The 22500-nt window shown below is 38.4% G+C and overlaps 1 protein-coding gene across 1 annotated transcript in view; it reads left to right on the plus strand.

Moving 5' to 3' along the window:
- The window catches only part of LOC136849552 (general transcription factor 3C polypeptide 1), a 1135756-nt gene that overhangs the window by 448243 nt on the left and 665013 nt on the right, over positions 1-22500 (plus strand).

Consider the following 22500-nt stretch of genomic DNA (forward strand, 5'->3'; position numbering starts at 1 on the left):
AGGAGCCAAAAATGAACTCTTAATCCTAAAAACTAAGCGTGCTGTGATTTTTTGAATAAAACTTTCTTACCGGTCCGGCGCTAACTCTCAAACCGTGCCGGCATACGGCAGACACTTGTAAATAGAGGCTCTGCGTTTAAGGGTTAATTTCTTTTAACTGGCAGCTTAAAATTTTGAAGTCGCAAGTCCCACTAGTTTGTTTTGTTTATGGCAAAATGCCCTCCCCACTTTCAGGGGAAGAATAGGTACAATACAGCAAAGAGCTTCAATTAATTTATGCCCTTATGTCCAAGCAAGGGGAGGTGGGCGGGCTCCGATCATGTAATTACTGGATCATGTAATTACTGGATAAGTATATATAAAACCTTATTTTATTAAAAAAAAAAGTCATTTTTATATAAGTAATTTAACCAGTAATTACATAGCTGATTCCCACACTGAATGGAGGTGGGAAGGCTGGACATGTCCACCCCACAACATAATTAATAGTAATGAGTTTGGAAACAGAAATTTGCTAACATTGAACCAATGTTGGTGAACCTTGCCTGATAAGAAAGTAGCTATAGGTAGATACTGCCTTTGGTTGGCATTCATCTTATCCAGTAGAGGAGGCGATAAAGCCGCCTTGAGGGCCTTCTACTACAGTGGGTGCTTTGCAGCGATGGACTAAATTCTGATGGCTAGCATAGAATACAAGATGCCCTGCCCAGGGTGCAGTACCATACAAAATAACCAGAACAAATACAGTCACCATAACCGCCAAAACAAAATTCAAAACACCAATACCCAACCATTAAAAGCAACGCAAAGAGACTTAAGAGAGGACATTGCTTTCTACGTTTCCTCTCCCAACATCACACCAGCCAAGTAAAACGGACACAAGGTACTTCACTGATCATAAGTCGTTTTGATATCCCTTAAATAATGAGACGCAAACACTGACTTGCACTTCCAAAACATCGATTGCACAATAGATGCGAGGGATAAATTGTGCTTAAATGCCAAAGACATAGCAACAGCTCTTATCTCATGGACCTTTACCTTACATGAGGAGAGAGAGTCTTTGCTAACCATGGAATGAGCTTCCAAAATCAAGTCCCTGAGGAAGAATGCCATGGAAGAATTCTTAGACAGGGGCTGAGAGGGATATTTCACAGAACACCTAAGATTCCTTGAAGTCCCAAGAACAGCCTTCATTTTGTGAAGATGAAATTTAAGGGCCCTTGTAGGACAGAGAGCTCTTTTTTTTTCCTCAGACAGACCTACTATCTCAGTGAAGCTCTTAATCATAAAAGAACTAGGCCATGGATTCGATGGCGATTTGTTCTTGGCTAAAAATCTTAGGGAAAAGGAGCAAACTGCATTCCCCTGGGAAAATCCAACATTGTTGTCCAAAGCATGGATCTCATTGGACCTTTTGGCAGTGGCCAAGGCGACCAGAAAAAGAGTCTTTCTGGTAAGATCCCTTAAAGAGATGGACTGCATGGGCTCAAAACGTAAACTGGCCAGCCACTTAAGTACTATGTCTAAATTCCAGGACAGCAAAGGCTTTTCTTTAAGCTTTGTGGTATCAAAAGACTTAATAAGATCGGACAAATCTTGGTTAGGGTTAAGTCCGTTCCTTTGCGGCAGAAAACCAATCTAAGCATTGCTCTGTAGCCCTTAATGGTAGAGGTGGAGAGACCCTTAGTCGAGCATAAGAACAGTAGAAAGTTTGCTATTTCTGTTACAGAGGTACTAGAAGAGGACACATTATTTTGTCTGAACCAAGACCTGAAGCTAGACCACTTAGCCTGGTAGACTTTATTTGATGGCTGCCTTCTGCACTTAGCAATCGCATCTACAGCTGCTCTTGAAAAGCCCTTCTTTTGGAGTAGTCACTTAACAGTTTGAATCCTGTTAGGGCTAGAGAAGACAGGTTTTGGTGAAATCGATGGAAGCGATGGAAGTGTGGTTGCCTGAGAAGTTGCTTCTGCGGAAGCAGTCTCAGGAAGTCCACAAGAAATTCCAACGGATCCGGAAACCACTCCTTTGCTCGCCAGAAGGGGGCTATCAAAATCACAGACAGGTTTTGATGACACTGGAATTTGTTGAGAACTTGTCTCACCAAAGTGAATGGGGGAAAGGCATACAGATCTTTGCCTGACCAGTCCTGCAACACTGCATCGGTTGCCCATGCTACGGGATCTGGCACTGGTGAGCAGAGGAGGATGCAAATAGATCTATTATGGGTTTCCCCCAGAGCTTCCACAGATCGAGACAAACCAACCGATCTAATGTCCATTCTGTGGGAAGGACCTGTTTCTGATGGTTCAATTCGTCCACCAGAATATTGAGTTTCCCTTGGATAAAGCGTGTTGTCACTTGCGTGTTGTTTTGGTTCAACCAGAGAAGAAAAACATTCGCTGTTTCGTACAGGGAGAAAGAGTGAGTTCCCCCGTTTCTTGATGTACGCCAGTGCAGTCGTGCTGTCCGAATGCACTGCTATAGTCTCCGTACACTTCTGAGGCAAAGCACTGTAGGCACAGAAATATCGCCTGTAATTCCTTCACACTGATGTGCCAGTCCTGCTGTTCCTGGGACCAGGTACCTGACACTTCTTTTGTCCCTAAAAGAGCTCCCCAACCTAGGTTTGAAACGTCTGAAAAGAACTCTAGGCTGGGGCTCAAAGGGAGAAGAGATTTCCCTTCTGTTAGCCTCTTCCTGGAACTCCACCAACAAAGATCCTCTTTGATTTCCATATTTATCGGGAACACAAATGAGTCCGGGAACTTTCTCCTGTTCCAGCTGGCTCTTAGGAAGAATTGAAGAGGTCTCAGGTGTAGCCTTCCCAGATAAACAAACTGTTCCATGGACGAGAGGGTACCCAGAACTCATCCACTGATTGGCCGAGCAAGAATCCAGTTCCAAAAACTCATTTACTGTCTGAAGACACTTTTCTATTCTCTTCGGGACTGGGAAAACCCGAAAATCGCGAGAGGTGATCATCATTCCTAAATAAGGAATCTCCTGAGAAGGAGTCAGGAAAGACGTGCTCGAGATGATGAGGGAGACCCAAGTCCTGGGCCAGGTGAAGGGTTCTGTGTATGTCCTCAGTACATTGAACTTCCGAGCGCGAACGCAGTAACCAGTCATCGAAGTAGAGAGAGATCTTTATACGCATCAGATGAAACCACTTTGTGAAGGGAGCTAATACACTGGTAAACACTTGAGGGGACATTGTGAGACCGAAGCACAGAGCTTGAAACTGGAACACCTTGCCCTGAAACACAAACCTGAGGTACCTTCTCGAAGCAGGATGAACTGGAATATGAAAGTACACATCCTGCATGTCAATGGACGCCATCCATCCTCCCTGATGAATGGATGCTAGAACTGACTGGTTTGTTTCACCTTGAAGGCTGTCCTTTTGACAAAGACATTCACTGCGCTTACGTCCAAAACAGGTCTCCAGCCCCCGACGACTTGGGTACTACAAAGAGACGGTTGTAGAATCCTGGAGAATGAATGTCCTCTACTACCTCTATAGCCTCTTTCTGAGCAAGAGACTCGACCTCTAGCAAGAGAGCAACAAATTTCTCTGAGCCTGGAGAGTAAGGAGGTTTGTTCACAAAAGGGATAGCATAGCCTTCCTTCAGGACAGACACTATCCAGGATTCCACTCCTGTCTGTTCCCACCGTTCCCAAAAGAGGAGGAGCACTGCTTCTACCTGAGTATGGAGGGCTATATCCTCACTTTTTGGTGGAAGATTTAGAGGAGATCTCTTGATGGAACACTGTGGGAAACAGGTACTTGCTCTTGTCCTAGTGTACGGTCTAGTTCGGGAGCTCCAAAAGGGAGTAGTCTGCAGAGGAGTCAAAGATCTGGGTGGAGGAGCAGAAGAATCCTTAGGGCATCTCGCAGATTGGGAGAGCAGGTCCGAAGTGCTCTTTTTCTGCAGGCCAAAGGCAATGTCTAAAACTGTAGCCTGAGGAAAATTTTGGTGCTTTTACATTAATATTAATATTTGAAAATTAGTAAATCATTTTTTTACCAAATTTATTTAGTCAAGAAAATGACATGAAAATACAGTCTGCTCAGGATGATTTAAATACTGATGAAGGTGAGATCAGGCTAGAAAAAGTAGTTAAGGCAATAAAACAGTTAAGGCACCAGGAGAGGATGGTTTATTCCTGGAAATGTTTAAAGTGGAGGAGGATAGATTAGTATTTGTCTTGAAGATATTATTCAATGAGATATCTTCATAGTTAGGTGTTTATTGCAGCAAGCAAATGAAATGAAAACTCCGTTGAGTCTTTGTTTTGTTGATTTTGAAAAGGCCTTTGACAGTATTTCGAGATGGACTATAGGAAAAATCATGAGGCATTATGGAATACCAGAAAAGTTTGTGACAGTTATCATGAATATGCATGAGGGCACATCTTGTAAAGTGATGGTTGATGGATGTTTGAGTGATCTATTTGAAGTCAAGTCTGGTGTGATTCAGGGTGGCATTCTGTCTCCTCTATTGTTTGTATTGGTCGTGGATTATATTATGAGAAGGGTTAGGAGAGAAAAGGACGCAAGTATACTCTCAGGAGAAAATGTGAAACTTCTTGACTTGGATTATGCTGATGATATGGTTTTGATCTACGAGTGACCAGAAAAGATGCAGAATGTGTTGGATTGTCTAGTGAATGAAAGTCAAAGGTTGGTTGGGTTATTAATAGTGGAAAAACTGAATTCATGAATATGAATATTGAAAATGCACAGGATTGTCTTATTGAAGGTTTGGTTGAAAAGCAAGTGGATAAGTTTAAATATTTAGGTACTTATTTATATAAGGATGGTTCTCTGAGCACAGAATTTATGGAGAGATTAAAAAAGGCTCATCAGGCAATGGGCATGCTTAAAAATATTTGGAATAATAGCAATTTTTCTGTGCATACAAAAATCAAAATTTATAAGGTAATGGTTAAGAGTGTTTTGATTTATGGGCATGAGTGATGGTACAGTACAGTGACTTCGGATAATAAATTCTTAGCATTTGAAAATAAGGTGCTAAGAAGAATATTAGGAATTAACTGGAGGGATAGGATATCAAATAACAGAGTTAGAGAAGTAACGGGGGTGTGCACCAGTCGATGAATATATTAGATTCTCACAAGAAGTGGCTAGGCTATGTGCATAGAAGACAGGGAATAGTATGAGATAAACCAGGGTGGGTTGCCATTGGTAGAAGAGGTAGAGGTAGGCCAAAGGAGACGTGGTTAAGGACACTGAGGTGGGAAGCAGGAGAAGAGTGTTAGGGAGATCTTGAGGAGTTAGCCCAGGACAGAATGTGGTGGCGTGAATTCATCGAGGCCCTATGCATCCCCGTGGGTGCCACAGGAAAATATATATATATATGTAATTGTAATAGCCATATTGCCCTCTTAACTTCTCGGATTCTTTGTGCTTTTTTGGATATGCTTGTCACTACAAAGCCGTAAGATCCAAGTGCAAGAAATTGAAGTGGCTGTGATGTCTGGTCGCGGGAAACGAACCCGTGTCACCGTAATCACAAGTAGGCCATGTTGCCGACCTGATCACAAGAAGGATAAAAGTCTGTTACCTCTCGTATATATGTATACCTGTCGTTTTCAGATATATTTATTACAGCTGGAATAGACCCATCCTCACCATTGTAGCCAATTGTTTTTATTGCTTTTTAGGCTGAAATATATATGTAGAACCTGCTGGTCACTTTTACCAGATACATATGTAATTGTAGTTGCCACAATGCCCTCTTAACTTCACCCTAAAAAGCAATAAAAATAATTGCCCACTTGGCTACGATGGTGAGGATGGGTCTATTCCAGCTCTAATAAATATATATACAAATACAATATATATATATATATATATATATAAAGGAAATCTTGAATCTAAAAAATATCCACCCACTCCAAGATTCTGAAGTTTATAAATAAGTGCCTTGTGGTTTAGTATATTGAGGGCAGCACTAAAGTCTATTTGAATTACTCCAAGACTGTGTGTGTGTGTGTGTGTGTGTGTGTGTGTGTATATATATATATATATATATATATATATATATATATATATATATATATATATATATATATATATATATATATATATATATATATATATATATATATATATATATAATTTATATATATATACACTGTATATACACACACACACGTGTGCATAACTGAATCACAAAAATACGGAGTGTGATGAATATATAAAGGCAACGTCACGAAGGAAAGAGAATCAATGGAGTATTGCAAGGCCTTTCGACTTATAGTCCTTTACTTAGCAGACTGAAGAAATGTAAAGATAAGGTTACAAAGAAAGCTCGTATAAATGACAGGTGGTGATTACAAAGGAAAAAACGTGTTCCTGGAATGCAACAAAACTGAAGAATTAGCAGACCTACCAAAACAGGGTTAATATTTAAAAGATTTACAAAGGATTAGGCTCAATGTCTCAGAAGCAGGGATAGGACAACTAAAAGATTTTTGTAAAAATTCAAAATTTTTCAAGGTGAACATTTTTACAAAAAATATATATAGATTAAACATACATATACATAGAAAATATGCATAAAATAACTAATTTTTAATCAGGTCAGTGATTTTATTTTTTAGGTCATTTTTGAACATTTTACTTATACAGTACAACCCCGGTCCTCGACGCTAATTCGTTCCAGAAGAAGCGTCGAGATTCGATTTAGTCGAATTCTGAGTTAATTTCTCCCATAAGAAATAACTGAAAATGGATTAATCAATTCCTGACAACCAGTCATTACCTCAACCTTACCTTTTTATACAAAACATTACACAAATTACAATGAAATAAGTCCAGAGTTGAATAACTTACCGTATCAGAAGCACTTTTTACATTTTTAAAAGCATACTAAATCAAAAAAATTGGCCTATGACGAATGCGGCCGTATTACTGATGATAGACCGAGCGGCATAGGCTAGGCTATGTAGCTTATAGGCACTACCAGAATGTACTGTAACGGGTACACATGAAAACTGTTGTTAATAATGATAACATTGAAGAACAAGCCTGATTATCACATTAAATTAATAATACAGTATTTATAAACCAAATTACTGTACGTTTGTTATCATAAAATTAAGAAAAATTTCCTAAATTACGTCGGAACTCGGCAGCTTGTGGCAGATGTAAACAAACCACAGCGCCACCCTGGTGGTGTATCGCGGTACTAAAACATAAACATTCAGTATTTATGGTAAATTTCATACAGAGTCTACTGGAATAGTGTACAAAATCACTGTAAAACATCTTTCAGTAAATATGATTCTCTAACATATTGGGACCCATTATTGGATGAAAATTCAGTGCAGAAAGCCAAAAAAATGATATATACCTGTACAAGGTGTACTTCTCCAAACAACAGCAGCAGCAGCAGCAGCATGTGTGGGCTTTAAATGCTTTTAAATATGCATGGGAAGAACGCCACCAACAACACCAACTAGCAGCAGCCGCCCGAAACTCTTTTTTTCTACAAACATCATATGATTCATCGGGTCAGCTTCCGGTTTGTTGTTCGAGCTCCGATGCAAAATTTATTCAACATTTCGTGTCGAAATCCAATTATGTCGAGTTCTAGTACGGTCGAGGACCAAAGTTCTACTGTATAGGGGTCTAAATAATACATGCCAGGGATAAGGTTAAAACTACAAACTGGAAGTAAGCTGTATAATAGTGGATTCTAAAAGATTTTGTGAGGAGAAATCTTTTGATCGGGCAATCACTGACTTTCAGTCCAATTTATCCTGTGAGAGGTTTTCACTTAAATGAATGAATATAGCAATGGATGTTTGCCCAGTTTTGACAGAATAGTTATGCTGCTTAATCCGTACATCTACATCCTTTCTAGATTGGCTGATACAACAAGAGGGGCAGTCCAAACATGGAATTTTATATATTATGTTTTTCTTTTCCTTAGGCCATTTTTTATTAACATTCCTTTTAGTGTGTTATTACAGGAAAAAACGAGGTTGACATTAAAAGATTTTAACAATGATTTTATGTTTTCAAAACCACTAAAATTAGGCGAGCTAAGAATGTTCTTGGGGGTTTCTTTCTCCATGTTACTATCACTATAAAACTTTTTTGTGGCCTTTATCATAACAAATATCTAGTATATGTGAAGAATAACATAAATCTGTCCCGATTCTTCTTACTTCCAGTTCTAATTTTAACCTTAGCTCTGGCATGTATTATTTGGACCCCTGTATAAGTAAAATGTTCAAGAATGACCTAAAAGATAGAATCACTGACTTAATTAAAAATTAGTTACCTAATATATATTTTCTATGTTTTCGTATGAAAAAATTTTTCTCTACCAATAAGAACTGCTCAGTTGTATTTTTATAACATCTTTTGGGTGGTTAGTCACCTTCTTTTTGTAATCTTTTAATTGTCCTGTCCCTGCTTCTGAGCCACTGAGCCTAATTCTTTGTAAAATCTCTTAAATATTAACCCTGTTTTGGTAAGTCTGCTAATTCTTCAATTGTGTTGGATTCCAGGAACAAATTTTTTCCTTTGTATTCACCACTTTATATGAGCTTTCTTTGTAACCTTATTTTTACATTTCTTCAGTCTGCTAAATAAAGGACTATAAGCTGAAAGACCTTGCAGTACTCCATTGTTTCTCTTTCCTTCATGGCACTGCTTTTATAAATATACAGGCAGTCCCCCTTTATTGGTGGGCTTGGTTATCGGCAACAGAACCCCCGCCAATAACCGGGGACAGCCTGTATTTATTTACTCATTTATTTATATATATATGTAGATACATATATACACACACACACACACATATATATATATATATATATATATATATATATATATATATATATATACACACACACACACACACACACACACACACACACACACACACACACACATATATATATATATATATATATATATATATATATATATATATATATATATATATATATATATATATATATATATATATATATATATATATATATATATATATATACAGGTTGACCATCACTAATCCGGCAATCAGTAGTCCGGAACAATCAGTAATCCGGCACAAATTTCAGCTAGAGTAATTTCCAATGTTTCCGCACTAATTTTCAAATTTCCCGGGTCGCAGCGCTAACTCGCTCGCCGGCCGCTTTGATTTGGTGGCGCAGTGTGCTGCATCAACAAACTGGTAGCCTAGCCTACATTATACTGAACTCTATTCACATATTAACAGTATTATACAAACATCAACATAACAAATGTGCATCTTTTTCATGGATCTTTTAAAAAGTTATGCTCTACTACATTGTTTCCAATTGCTTATATTCTCATATTGCTTTTGTATTATAAATTGCGATCAATGTTTTGTTTTGGGAATCGATCATGCGGTGTTTATTTTGCCGCATTTAACTAAGTTCAAAGCGCTTTTCTTGCTTGTAGTTAGCGTAAATGAATATGGATTCTTTATTTATTTGGGACAAGGATATTTTTCGTTATACGAAGTGTTTTTAAGTCGAAATATAACTTAAATACGTCTCGTTGTGAGATTAATTTGGCTATTTTTTTCGTTAATATATGACGTTCGCGGGAATCGCGGCTGGCCGTTTTGGGGGCAAGTTTGTTATGTGAAAAAAAAAAAAAAAAAAAAATCTGCTTTTTTCTCTTGATTTCATCATAATACAAGCTTTACGTATTTATCTTTTATCGGTGTGAAAACAGCAGTAATTTGTATTCTTTCATGCCCAGTAGTTTTGATTAAAATACATTCTCTCCAATTTTATTTATGGTTGAGTTTCATCCATGTTGCCAATGCACGATAATTTATAGTCATTAGCAGCTTGAACATTGTTTTCTCAGCTTCAGCCACAACTTGCAGCTTAAAGTTACTGTAGCAGTATATTTCCTTGCCGATCTTTTCTCTAAAGTGAATAAGGGTATAGTGAAAAAAATATATCAGTCCTATTGTGCAGTACTTAACATCATTTGTAAGATAACTACAGTAATTGTTTTTTGACCGTACGATGGTTGAAATACAAGCAAAACAGTTGTTATTTGATACGATTACAGTAATACTTCGATCTTACACGATTCGAGTTGCGCAAATTCACACACACACGAACTTTTCACTGGAACCTAACTAATGGGCATACCGATTTTTTCAGACACACAAAATTCTCGAGAAACCCTGCAGAAGTGGGTGTTTAATTTTTGAAGTAATTTACAAGTTTTCATGCTTTTATGTGTAAAATCTGTATGAAAAATGCATTTCATTCTTTTATGCGTAAAATCTGTATGAAAAATGTATTTCATGCTTTTATGTGTAAAATCTGTATGAAAAATGCATTTCATGTTTTGATGTGCAAAATCTCTATGAAAAATGCATTCCATGCTTTCATGTGTAAAATCTCTATGAAAAATGCATTTCATGCTTTCATGTGTAAAATCTCTATGAAAAATGCATTTCATGTGTAAAATCTGTAACGAAAATGTATTATTTTTATTTTTGTACATGCATAAATATGATGCAAAGGTAATTTCAGCACATTCAGTTAGTGTACTTTTACAAGATGTGATATCCATTTGCAAAGTTACTGCACTTTTCAAAGATGATACCCCTGCAGAAAATGCTTGTTTAATGTTTGAAGTACATTTATAAGTTTTAATGCTTTTAACTGTAAAATCGATATGGAAAATTTATATTTATATTTTTGTACATAAATATCATACAAGTATTATGTCCATTTGCAAAGTCTTTGTCACAAGGACTTTACATGACCTTGAGATGAGGTTGTTCAGTCGCGCTCATTTGATAAAATGAATTTGTGAATGTAATATCAGAGATGTAACTAAGAGTTGTATAAGTGTCATTCTTTGAAAATTACTCTGTTCACCTCGGAGAAAAATGCTGGTGCAATCTGTATGTGCATGTAATTACAGCACGTTCAGTTGGTGTACTTTTACAAGATATGATACCCTTAGTAACTGCATTTTTCAAAGATGATATCCCTGTAGAAAGTGTGTTTAATTTTTAAGTTTTCGTGTTTTTAGGTGTAAAATCAGAATGGAAAATTTGTATTTATATATCTGCGCATAAATACGATACAAAAGCAGTATAGTTACTTTACTACAGTATCTCTCTCTCTCTCTCACTCGTTAGTTAGCGCTCAAACATACTTTTACAACTTATTATTTCTCTGGTACTGTCATTACCTGTACAGTATATAATTTTAAATTGATTGAATTTTACCTGTACTGTACTACCTTCTACGAACATTATGTATATGTTTTCGATGTTTTATGGAATTGTACTTTTGTTGACTGTGACGTTTTGCCTAGTGACGCAAAGAAAACGGCTTTTATTCTAAGTGACAAAGAAAACGGCATCCCTTGAATTAGGGGTAACATTAATATACGTACGCACCTACTGTAAATGCGCTATTATGAAACTGTGCAGTACTCAATTTTTATGTCAACCATTTACTGTATTCCTTTTTTAAGGGTAATAAGCTAAATTTTAAATAAAATTACACTAACTTTATTTCATTTAAAAGTTAGCTTAATACTTTGGGAGCATGATTAGGGTCATATTTAGTACTTAAACTCTGGAATAACCATTTATTAGCATTTTTAAATACCATGCCAAACTTACACGAAAATTCACCTTGCACAAGGGGCTCGAACCTAACCTCGCGTAAGTTCGAGGTATGACTGTACACCAAACAACTGTTTCCCATGATCCCTGTTTATAAAAAACAGGATTTACACTAACAACTAACAATACTAACAACACTTTTATCATTCTCTTTTACTTTTTAACTAGCAGATGGAATAAAGAGATGGAGGAAAAGAAGTTGGTCTATTGTACTAAGGTCTTTATGCTCCTGCGCAAAACAGCTGCGAAATCTAAAAATATTTCCTAAATATTTTCGTCAATCTATTAATCCACTAACTCCATTCCCTAAACTTGCTCTTCTGACTGTTCACCCATTATCAAAGGCACTACCTGTATTTGATAATGTCTTTTCTTTATTAACCAACTTGTACTGATTTATGTTTTAATTCTAAGATGAGGTGCTTAGCTAAAAGTGCTGGTTTATGGATTCTTGCTTAACAAAAGAAATCCGTGAAAACGGTCCCACCATGCGGATTAGTGATGGTCAACCTGTAAATACTAAATAATCAATAAAAACACGGTTGAACTCCTATATATATATATATATAACTGAGAAAGAAGAGGAGACAATATGGATATATATAGCAATATATATATATATATATTTATGGAGTATATATATATATATATATATATATATATATAGATATATATATATATATATATATATATATATATACCTATACAATAGTGGGTGATGTCTATATATATGCGGATATTAGATATTACTTGCATATATATATATATATATGTATATATATGATGACATATATATGTCATCTATATAATATATATATATATATATATATATATATATAAATTATATATATTTAACCCTTGTTCATACATCTGTAAATGAATAAATACTGATGAACATCTTGCATGCAGGAAAAATAGTACTCTTTCCGAACATATTCCTTATCAGCTGAGATCTGATGGTAACCAGGAGATGAAGTTGTGGTATCAATCAGGCTAGCACGATGATTCACATATATAAAAACCTGATCCTTCTCTTTCAGAACTTGTGACCAAACAAGACCTGTATAGTTTACATCCATTGTTAAGAATTTTGTTAAATAGATCAACATCAAAATTGTAAGCTTTGGGATTACAAAAAAATACAAAATCAGTGGAACTATAAAAGACATGTGTTAAAGACTTAGCACTTATCATGGTGGAGACAAGTTGATTTTGAATCTAAGCAGAGAACCTGCATTTCAGTGGAAAGTCTATACCAGAACCAAAATCACATTGTCTCTCTTACTGGTTGACTGGATTGGGTCACTGTTAATCTTATATCAAATCCAAATAATACAAGTTAAAGTCCTGGCCAGGGCAGATGTATATGTCATACTGTACATTAATTCATAATCTTGATATATGTTAGTCTCCAGGGAAAGGAAATTTAATATTAAGGGTATCTGTGCCCTAATGTCTGAGAGAACAGGGTCACAGGCAAATTAATGACAAACACTACTCTATGTAACCAAACAATAATAGTACAAGAAATGTACATTTTACATATTGTACAATACCAATGCATTTATACAGTCCATCACTGATTTCGCTTTATTTTTTATTACTTCTACTTTTCTATTTCTTGTATTCATTTTAGTTTTCTGTAAAATAAAGCTACTTAACCAACTCTGTATGTCATGCACTTTTTCTGCCCGCAAAAAGGTCCATCCTCAGATTCAAAAACCATGTGATGCTTGAGGGCTGCAAAATGCTGGACATAATTGATCATCCACCCTCCAATCATCAAACATACCAAATTGCAGCCCTCTAATTCAGTATTTTATTTTATTCAGGTTAACACTTAGCCATAAAATAAAAAATTATATCTTTGGATCCATAAACCAACATTTTACCAAACTATTTATGGCTCATTTATTATACCAAAATCGAACCTTTCAACATAAAATATCTAAAGAAAACTCAATGAACTGCATTAAAAACTAAATTTTACTTGCTTACCCTGTAGAAAACTATCAAAGAAAACAAATGTATGTAAAATGGTTTTTCAACCAAATGTGAACTTAGCAAACAGTGGACCACCGCCCGTTGAAATGGCTCCAGATTTGTGGATTTCTCTGAATATCATATGTTTATTCATTTTGTTTGTTTTGGTATTTTTCTATAAAATTATTCACAAATCACTGTATTTTCATATTTTTGGGGACTAAATGCACTTTTTGTAATAAAATTAAAATATTAAGGTTTAAGCATTTTTTCTAGGGTTTTTTTGTTTTAGTCCCAATCAAAATAGGCAGTTATAAGTATTTTTAGATGGTTTCAGTTTTGTCTTATTTGAGCTTTATTATCAGAATGGAAAATCCCCTGCAAATACTGGTGCTGGAATGTTGACCTGTCCAAAATCAAATCTACATAAATAAGTTGTGGATGTTTTGTTACTTTTACTCAGTATTCTTTGATACTAAGACCTTCAATTCGTTTTAGACCTGAGGTACATATGAGGGGAGGAGGGAGGGCTCCCATTATGTAATTATTTTATCATAAAAATGTCATTTTTATATAGCTGACTTACCAAGTAATTACACAGCTGATTTCACACTGAAAGGAGGTGGGGAACATGGACATATTCTACTCCAAAACATTAAGAAAGTAATGACTTTGAAACAGAGAAGTTGCTAGCATTAGTATAATGCTTGTTGTTCCTTACCTGATAAGAAAACTACTGCAGGTGGGCACTGCCTCTGGTCGGTGCTCATCTTAACCTGCAAAGGATGTGGCAGTATGGCCAAGATAGCTGCCTCATCAATGGTACTTTGCAGCCAAGCAGTTAACCTATGGTTGACAAAGATTAAAAAGGGTTTTCACTACTATATCTTTCCCAGAATAAAAAAAAAGAGCTGTCACCTACATTAGAATAAAAACACACGCCCCAACATAAAAACAAGTGGTACTCCAGGCAATGTGCCCCCAGACTTCCCTCAAACTCAACACTCTGCTGCAACAAGAGCTAAAAGAAAGGGTCAAAGCCCCGTGATGCCTCTCCCAATATCAACTGAGATTAAGGAAAATCCTGAAGTACTACAGTTTCTAATACAGTTTCAACATCCTTGAAGATGAAATTTCCAGCAAAAAAGACTGAAACCTTCAACAGGTTGAATCATAAGCAATAGCCAGTCAGGACATATGTCGAACTGCAAGAATGTAAAGTGGTAACCTCATGATCACTGTGACAGAAAAACTGACTGGAGCGTGGTCTGAGATACAAAAACTTTTTTTAAATAACCACTGTTACTGATAGTTTACAAAAGATTTAAATCAGTGGAGGGATGCTGGGATTTCACAGATCACGCTGTTGCTTTGTTTACATGGCCAAACTAGAAAAGCCCTTTCTTTCTTCTCATAACAGAGCATCAGCTGGCAATCTCAGAAATTCTTTGTCACTTTGTGGAGGTTTTTGCAATCTTTTATATTAAGACTGTTACATAAATCTTTATATATGAAAATGTGCGCAATTTCATCTACCATCAGGAAAGAAAACAACCCAACCCTTTGGGGTTTTATAAATTTTGAAATATTTTCATATAAATCACAGTAAGTGCCAAAATTTCAACTTGTTGAGTATTTCACTTGCTAAATGGTCGAAAAACATAATAGTAAGTCTAAAACTGACCATTCTAGAAATATTCAATCATTTACTGGCATCATTTTGCAACAAATTGAGGATCCTGATTTGATTTATGGTGAATTTTTAAAAAACTTTTGCTTTGGGCAGTTGTAAACAGAAAAATCTCAGAAATTCGTCACTTTGTAATATTTTTGCACAACTTTCATATTAGCAAACCTAAAGTTTTACAAGAAAAGACTAATATCATGAAAATGGAGACCTTGCAACCCATTTTGTAGAGTTTTATCTTTTGCAACAAAGGGTATAAATCACGATAAAATGCCAAAATTTCAACCTGAAATGTTTTGACTGGACTCAAAATGGAAAAATGCAAGTTTCCTTGCTAGTCTAAAACTCTTCCATTCTAGTAACTTCAATCATTTACCTTCATTTTGCAACAAATTGGAAGTCTGTAGGACAATATTTCGATTTATTATGGTAAATTTTTGAAAAAACTTTTGAACTGTACCTCCGTGCTTAGTAACTCATGGCTTTCTCAGACCATTCTTTAGTCACATTGTTGCTAATTTTCCTTCCATTTTATACAGCAATAAAGTGTTATACATCAAAATGGCCCCCACCAATCTTCATGAGAATACAACAAAAAATAACTCATGGTTGTAGCTTTATCAGTTTTGAAATATTTTCATATAAATTATGGTAAATAGAAAATTGGCTATTTATCTCAATTTAAAACCCCAAACAGGTCGAAAACTTCATCCCCAGATAAAACACTTACAGTCTAGTAATATTCAATCAATTACCTTCATTTTGCAACAAACGGGAAGTCTCTAAACAATGTTTCCTTTATATGGTGAATTTTAGAAAAACAGTTTTTACCGCTCAAAATTCATGCATCATTTTGTGATATTTTCTGTGTCTTTGATCGTTTTACAATTTGTTATATAACAAAATCATCGAATTTAGTGTACAATACAACGAAAAAAATAACTCATTAGCTTTAAAACCGTTTTTGCTCAAAGTGCGATTTGTATACAATTATATATGAAATTTTTTTGCGCTGTCATATATTCCAATATTTATATATGATAATTATACCTTTTTCATTTCTGATGGTTGCCAGGACTAAACGTCAGGCAATGACAAAAAAAAGGATGCAAAAATGAACTTGTTGATTCAAAAACTAAGCGTGTTGTGATTTTTTGAAAAAACTTTTTGCATAACTAACTGCCCAATCTATCTTTCCAAACTCTGACACTTTTGTGTAAAGTGTAGAGGCTCGGCATTTAAGGAAGTTAAAGGATGGTAAAAGAAATCTCCAAAATCTGATAATGTGCCTCCATTATTATGCATCACTCAGAAAAAATGACAGGGGATGTTAAGGGTTCCTCACAGAGAACCAGAGATTGTTTGAGGGTCCTCTGACCTTCTCTGTCCTATGGAGGTAGTACCTCAAGGCTCTCACAGGACAAAGCAGTCTCTCTTCCTCCTCTTGTCCAAGAATGTCCATTAAGATCTTAATGGTGAACGAGCGGGCCCAGGGATTGGAAACACCCTCATTCTTGGCAAGGAAACCAAGGGAAAGAGAGCAGACAACTCTCCTGTTGATAGCATGGAGTTCACTAACTCTTTTGGTAGTCCACTGGTTCTTTAGTGAGAGAAACTGAGTGGAGAGGCTTGAAGGAGGAGCCTGCGAGCCACTTCAAAACCACATCTAAATTCCAGGAGACAATGCCCCAGGTTTCTCTTCCTTGGAAGTCTCAAAAGATCTGATGAGGTTGCTGAGATCCTGATTGGAAGACAGGTCCAAACCTCTATGCTTAAATACTGAACTAAGCATTGACCTGTATCCTTTGATAGTAGAAGGCAACAGCTTCCTGGAGGTTCTGAGGTAAAGAAGAAAGCAGCAATCTGGCTTACAGTTGTTTCAGAAGAGATGTTATTGCGGCTGTACCATCTGAAAATCATCCATTTGCTCAGATAGTGCTTGCTAGAAGCAGCTCACCTGCATCTAGCAATAGCTTCTGCAGCTTGCCGTGAAAAGCCTTTCACTCTGATGAGGTTCCAGACAGTCTGAACCCTGTCAAGGACACAGAGGACAACCCTTGATGGAACCATGAGAAGTGGGGCTGTTTGGGAAGTGACTGTTTTTGTGGTAGCAGCCTCGGGAAGTCCACTACAAGTTGCAACAGATCTGGGAACCACTACTTTCTGGGCCAGAACGGAGCCACTAGAATCATTGTGACATTCTGTTGAGATGATAACTTGTTGATCACCTCCCTGATCAACCCGAACGAAGGGAAAGCATAGACATCCAGGTCTGTCCAATCTAAAAGCATGGCATACAGAGCCCATGCGCAAGGGTCCCGAACTGGAGGGCAAAAGAGACATCGCAATGAGGTCTATGGAAGGTTTGCTCCATAGCTTCCTTAGATTTGAGGCAGACTGGGGGGTCTAAGGTCCACTCTATTGGTAGGACTTGATGGCAACAGGTTAACTTGTCTGCCAAGACATTCAGTCTCCCCTGAACAAAGCAAGGAATGATTGTGACTTGGTTCTGCTTGGCCCAGAGAAGGTCTTTGATTGTCTTGCAGAGAGTGAAGGAGTGAGTGCCTCCCTGCTTGTGGACATATGACAAAGCTGTGGTGTTGTCTGCGTATACTGCTACAGTCTTACCTACTACAAGCGAAGAGAAGGACTGAAGGCCCAGGTGAATAGCCTTCAGCTCTTTGACATTTATGTGCAAGGACTTCTGCTCCATTGCCCATATCCCTGAGACTCTCTGACTCCCTAGCAGGGCTCCCCAACCTAGATCAGAGGCGTTGGAATAAAGTTCTAGGCTGGGGCTCAAAGGCAGAAGGGATACCCCTACTTGAAGTCTTTCTTCGGACAAACACCATTGAAGATCCTCCTTGATCTCCGACGAGATCGGAAAGACAAAGTAGTCTGACTGGGTCTTCCTGCATCAATTAGCCTTCAGATAAAACTGCAGGGGCCTCATGTGAATTCTGCCCAACTTCACAAACTGTTCTACTGAGGCCAATGTGCCCAGGAGGCTCATCCACTAGACCTCTGAGCAAGTCAAAAGAGAAAGAAACTCTCAGACAGTCTGGGGACAAGATTCGATCCTTTGGGGGAGAGAAAAACCCAAAGCTTGAGAGTCCAGAATCATCCCTAAATAGGGAATCCTCTGTGTCGGAGTCATCTGTGACTTTTGAGAGTTGATCAAAATGCCTAACTCCTGCATTAAGCAAAGAGTTTTCTTCAAGTCCTCCATGCAATGCTCTTCCAAAGTGGAATGGAGAGGCCAATCGTCTAACTAGAGGGATATGTTGATTCCAAGATGAAGCCATTTGCCAAGAGGTGCGTGGATCCGAGTGAAGACCTGTGGGGCTGTGGACAGACCAAAGCAAAGGGCTCGAAATTGGAGAACCTTGTCCCGAAAGACAAACCTCAGAAATTTTCTGGAATCTGGGTGGATCGGAACGTGGAAATACATGTCCTGAATGTCAAGGGTGACTATCCAGTTGCCCCGATGGAGAGAGGACATGACTGACCAGTTTGTCTCCATGTGAAACTTCGTTTTCACAACGAACAAGTTCAGGGTGCTGATGTCCAGAACGTGTCTCCAGCCCTCCAATGACTTGGGTGCTATGAAGAGCCAGTTGTAGAAATCCCCCAACATTTGGTCCATTACTTCCTCTACTGACCCATTGCGAATAAGGGACTCAACCTCTTGAGAAAGAGCCAAAAACTTGTTGGACCTAACGAGTAAGCCGTCAAGGTGATCAGTGACTTGGACAAAGGAGGACTCTCTTTGAAAGGAATGGAGTAACCTCTCTTCAGTACTGTGGCTCCAACAGGGGCGAGAAGGACAAATTCTCACTTCTTGGCGGCGGGCTTGAAGGTTGATTTCTTGATGGACCTCAAGGGGGGACGTAGGTTGGTTCGAGGTCTAGTCTGAGGTCTTGATCTCCCTCCAAGAGAGGGCTGAGACTGCAAGGGCAAGAAAGACTTGGGTACAACTGAGGAGTTTCCTTCAGGCATTTGGCGGACTGAGCTAAGAGATCTGTTGTAGATTTGTTCTGCAATGCAGAACACACTTCCTTGACCACTGCATTATGGTTACTCTCTTCGTGGCAAAAGAGCATCACAGGTCCCGTTTCTTTAAATTCCCCGTCAAGAAAAGGGAGGCAAGCTCAGCGGAATCATCTCTAACTGTTCTGTTGGTGCACGATAATACACCTAACCAGTTGGAAGAGAAATCTTCTGCTAGGCCTGGATAGTCTTCGATCTTTCTCGCTAAAGCTCCCACAGTCCAGTCAAGGAAGCTAAAAATCTCCAGGACCTTAAAAAGATTCCTCAAGAGGTGGTCAAGATAAGACAACAAAAACATGATCTTGGCTGAGGAGAACACAGCACGATGCATCACGTCAACCAAACCAGAGAAGTCCCTTTGGAAGGAGGCAGAGACTCCCAAGGAAGGAGCCTCTCTGGTGGCATATAAGTGGTACTTCGTCTTCAAAAGCTTTGAAGGAGGGAAGGCAAAGGTAGCTTTACCTTGCTCCCTCTTTGTGGCTAAGCCCTCATCCACCTCTCAAAGGACTTTCTCCGAGGAAGAGGAAAGAACTGACTTGGGGAGACAAGTACTATCTGAAGTTCATTTCCTCATAAGGAAGGTAGAAGCAGGCGAATCCGGAGAAGCAGGTTCGAAGAAATCTTGGAAGTTTGCTAAGAAGAACTTCAGCAAATCGGAATACGCCAAAGAAGGGGCGGTGTCTTGCTCAGCTTCTTCCTCATCGGATGAAACTGGCAACAAAGAAGTGTCCTTGCTCTTGGAGGTTGAAGATTTCTTCCTCAGAAAGCCCAAAAGATCCTCAAAATGATGACGAAGTGGGCATAAAGAGGAGTCTTCTTAAGTCGAAGTGTGTGGAAGAGAAGTTGGCACCAAGCACTCCGCAGCAGGCGCTGAGCGGACCAAAGTTGGCAATGAATGGGCTGGCGCAGCAGACTGTGGCGCCGAACAGACAACATGCACCTAGATGGAGACGGGCACTTGGGAACAAGAGAGCAATGAGAAGAGGATGACGGGCACTTACAAGGAAGGTCTGAGTGTTTTGGCACTAAAACTGGGCGCTCAAGAACCCCAAGAGACTTAAGACTGTCCCAAGAACACTGGTGGGGACACACTGAAGAGATGGGTAGAGGTGGAACAGTGAAGCTGCGGGAGGGTTGGGGGCTACCACTTGTCTTATACTTCTTGACAGGAGGAGAACAGTCTGCTACAGTGGAGTGCCTCTTCAGAGGCCGAGAAGCAACAAGTCGGCACCACTGGCACTCCCTGTTGGGAGATGAGCCATCAGAGTCTGACGACAGATGATCCACACTAACCGAGACACCTTTCCAGTGGCACTCAGCCGACGCCTGGGAACAAGGAACAGGCTCAGTGGAGGGGGTGACTACCCATGAGCAAACCCCACCAGCCTCCCTTGGACCACCAGTATGTCTTCTCCCCAGTGTGGGGGAAGCGAGACAGGGACCTTCGTCTAAGAGTGCTGGTGGGATGGGCAGCCACCTCCTCAACAGGCACAACACTGTCACCTTGAGCTGCACTAGCACTGACACTGGGAACACTGGAAGCTCTATCTACAAAAGATTTAAAAGAAACACCCAACTCCATAACTGTGTTGGCTAAAAACTCAAATTTCTTGTCAAACCTAGATTTGAGGCTGGCAATGGCATCCAGACTGGAAGCACAGGAACCTGACAAAGGAGTATGAGGCAAAGAAGTAGGGGGGGTGCTGAGAAGGGGAGACATAGCAGGGAGTTGAGGAGAACATATAGGCCGCCTTCCTCTTTCTATCCTTATCCAATTTAACTAAGTAAGATTTCAACCCTTACCACTTTCATCATCCCAATCCTGACATTCGGAACAAGTAAGGTCTTTATTACACTCCTGCCCCCTACATTTAACACACTTAGTGTGCGAGTCATAAGCAATTTTAACTGACCTAGTTTTACAACCATCGGTGCAATACCGAACACTTGAAGAACTAGTCTGACATCCTGACTAATTAGTATAAATTTAACCACAGCTAACAATATCACTAATAACAAAAGCCTTCGACGCACTACCGAAACACAAAATCTACATGCTTCACCAAGAGACTAGAACGAATGTAAAAAAAAAATGACGAAAAAGACTACACAAAACCACCGATGTCAGTCGGGAGCCGGCAGAAATCAAATTGAAGCTCTTTGCTGAGTTGTACCTGTCAGTCCTGAATGTGGGCGGGACCTACACAAGTGATGGTGGCGCCACTGTGAAATTTGAATTTTTAGACTGCCTTGGTAGGAAGCTTGTAGCTATGTAATTACTTGGTAAGTCACTTATATACAACTCTGGCTTTAGAGGTTTCCCACTAAGGTCTCTAATCATGCCAAATTTCACCAAAATCCATTATGCCGTCCGGGAGATCCAGATATTGATTTTTGGTCTTCAGGGGATGTGGTAGGGGGATGGGCAGGTGGGTGAGTGATGTAACATATCAGAGGAGCAATAACAGTAAAAGATACAGTCGTGATACTTAGTTTTTCTGAAAGCTTGTATTCTAGAGGGGTGCCTTTCGGGGTCTGTTTTTTGAAATAATGAAATCTTGAATTTACAGTATGTCACTTAGATTAACGACCAAAATTCAAATTTCCTGATGCTCAGGTATGGAATCCTCACATCATAACAAATGCAGGTTTCTTAATGTTTGTGAATTTGTCCGTTATCTTACATGACAATTTTCTTTTTCTTTTATCTAGATGAGAATCAAATGTCTCTCATTTTTCCATTACTAGATTTCCAGTTATTACATAATATTTTGGAAATCTGATGTAATTAACAAGCCCCTTTCCTTCAAAAGTTTTTATCTACAGATGTCATTTTACTCTCAAGCTGGTGTTATGAATGATCATCAACATTGAGAGGTTTCCAGTAGCGAGCAGATGCGAGACTGACAGCACACATTGTTTTCAAAAAGTGTCAAGTTATCCTCATCATTAATGTGAGCCAAAGGTTTGTTTAGTTAAGTTTTAAGTCTAATTTAATATATTTCTCAAAAAGCGTTAATGGCAGTTTTGTTAAAAGAAATGAATTTCCTGCATTTTGGCATAAAAGAACCATCTTCTGGGAGTAGCCATATG

This window comes from Macrobrachium rosenbergii, chromosome 21 (genome assembly GCF_040412425.1).
Source record: "Macrobrachium rosenbergii isolate ZJJX-2024 chromosome 21, ASM4041242v1, whole genome shotgun sequence".
In the NCBI taxonomy this organism is placed as follows: Eukaryota; Metazoa; Arthropoda; class Malacostraca; order Decapoda; family Palaemonidae; genus Macrobrachium; species Macrobrachium rosenbergii.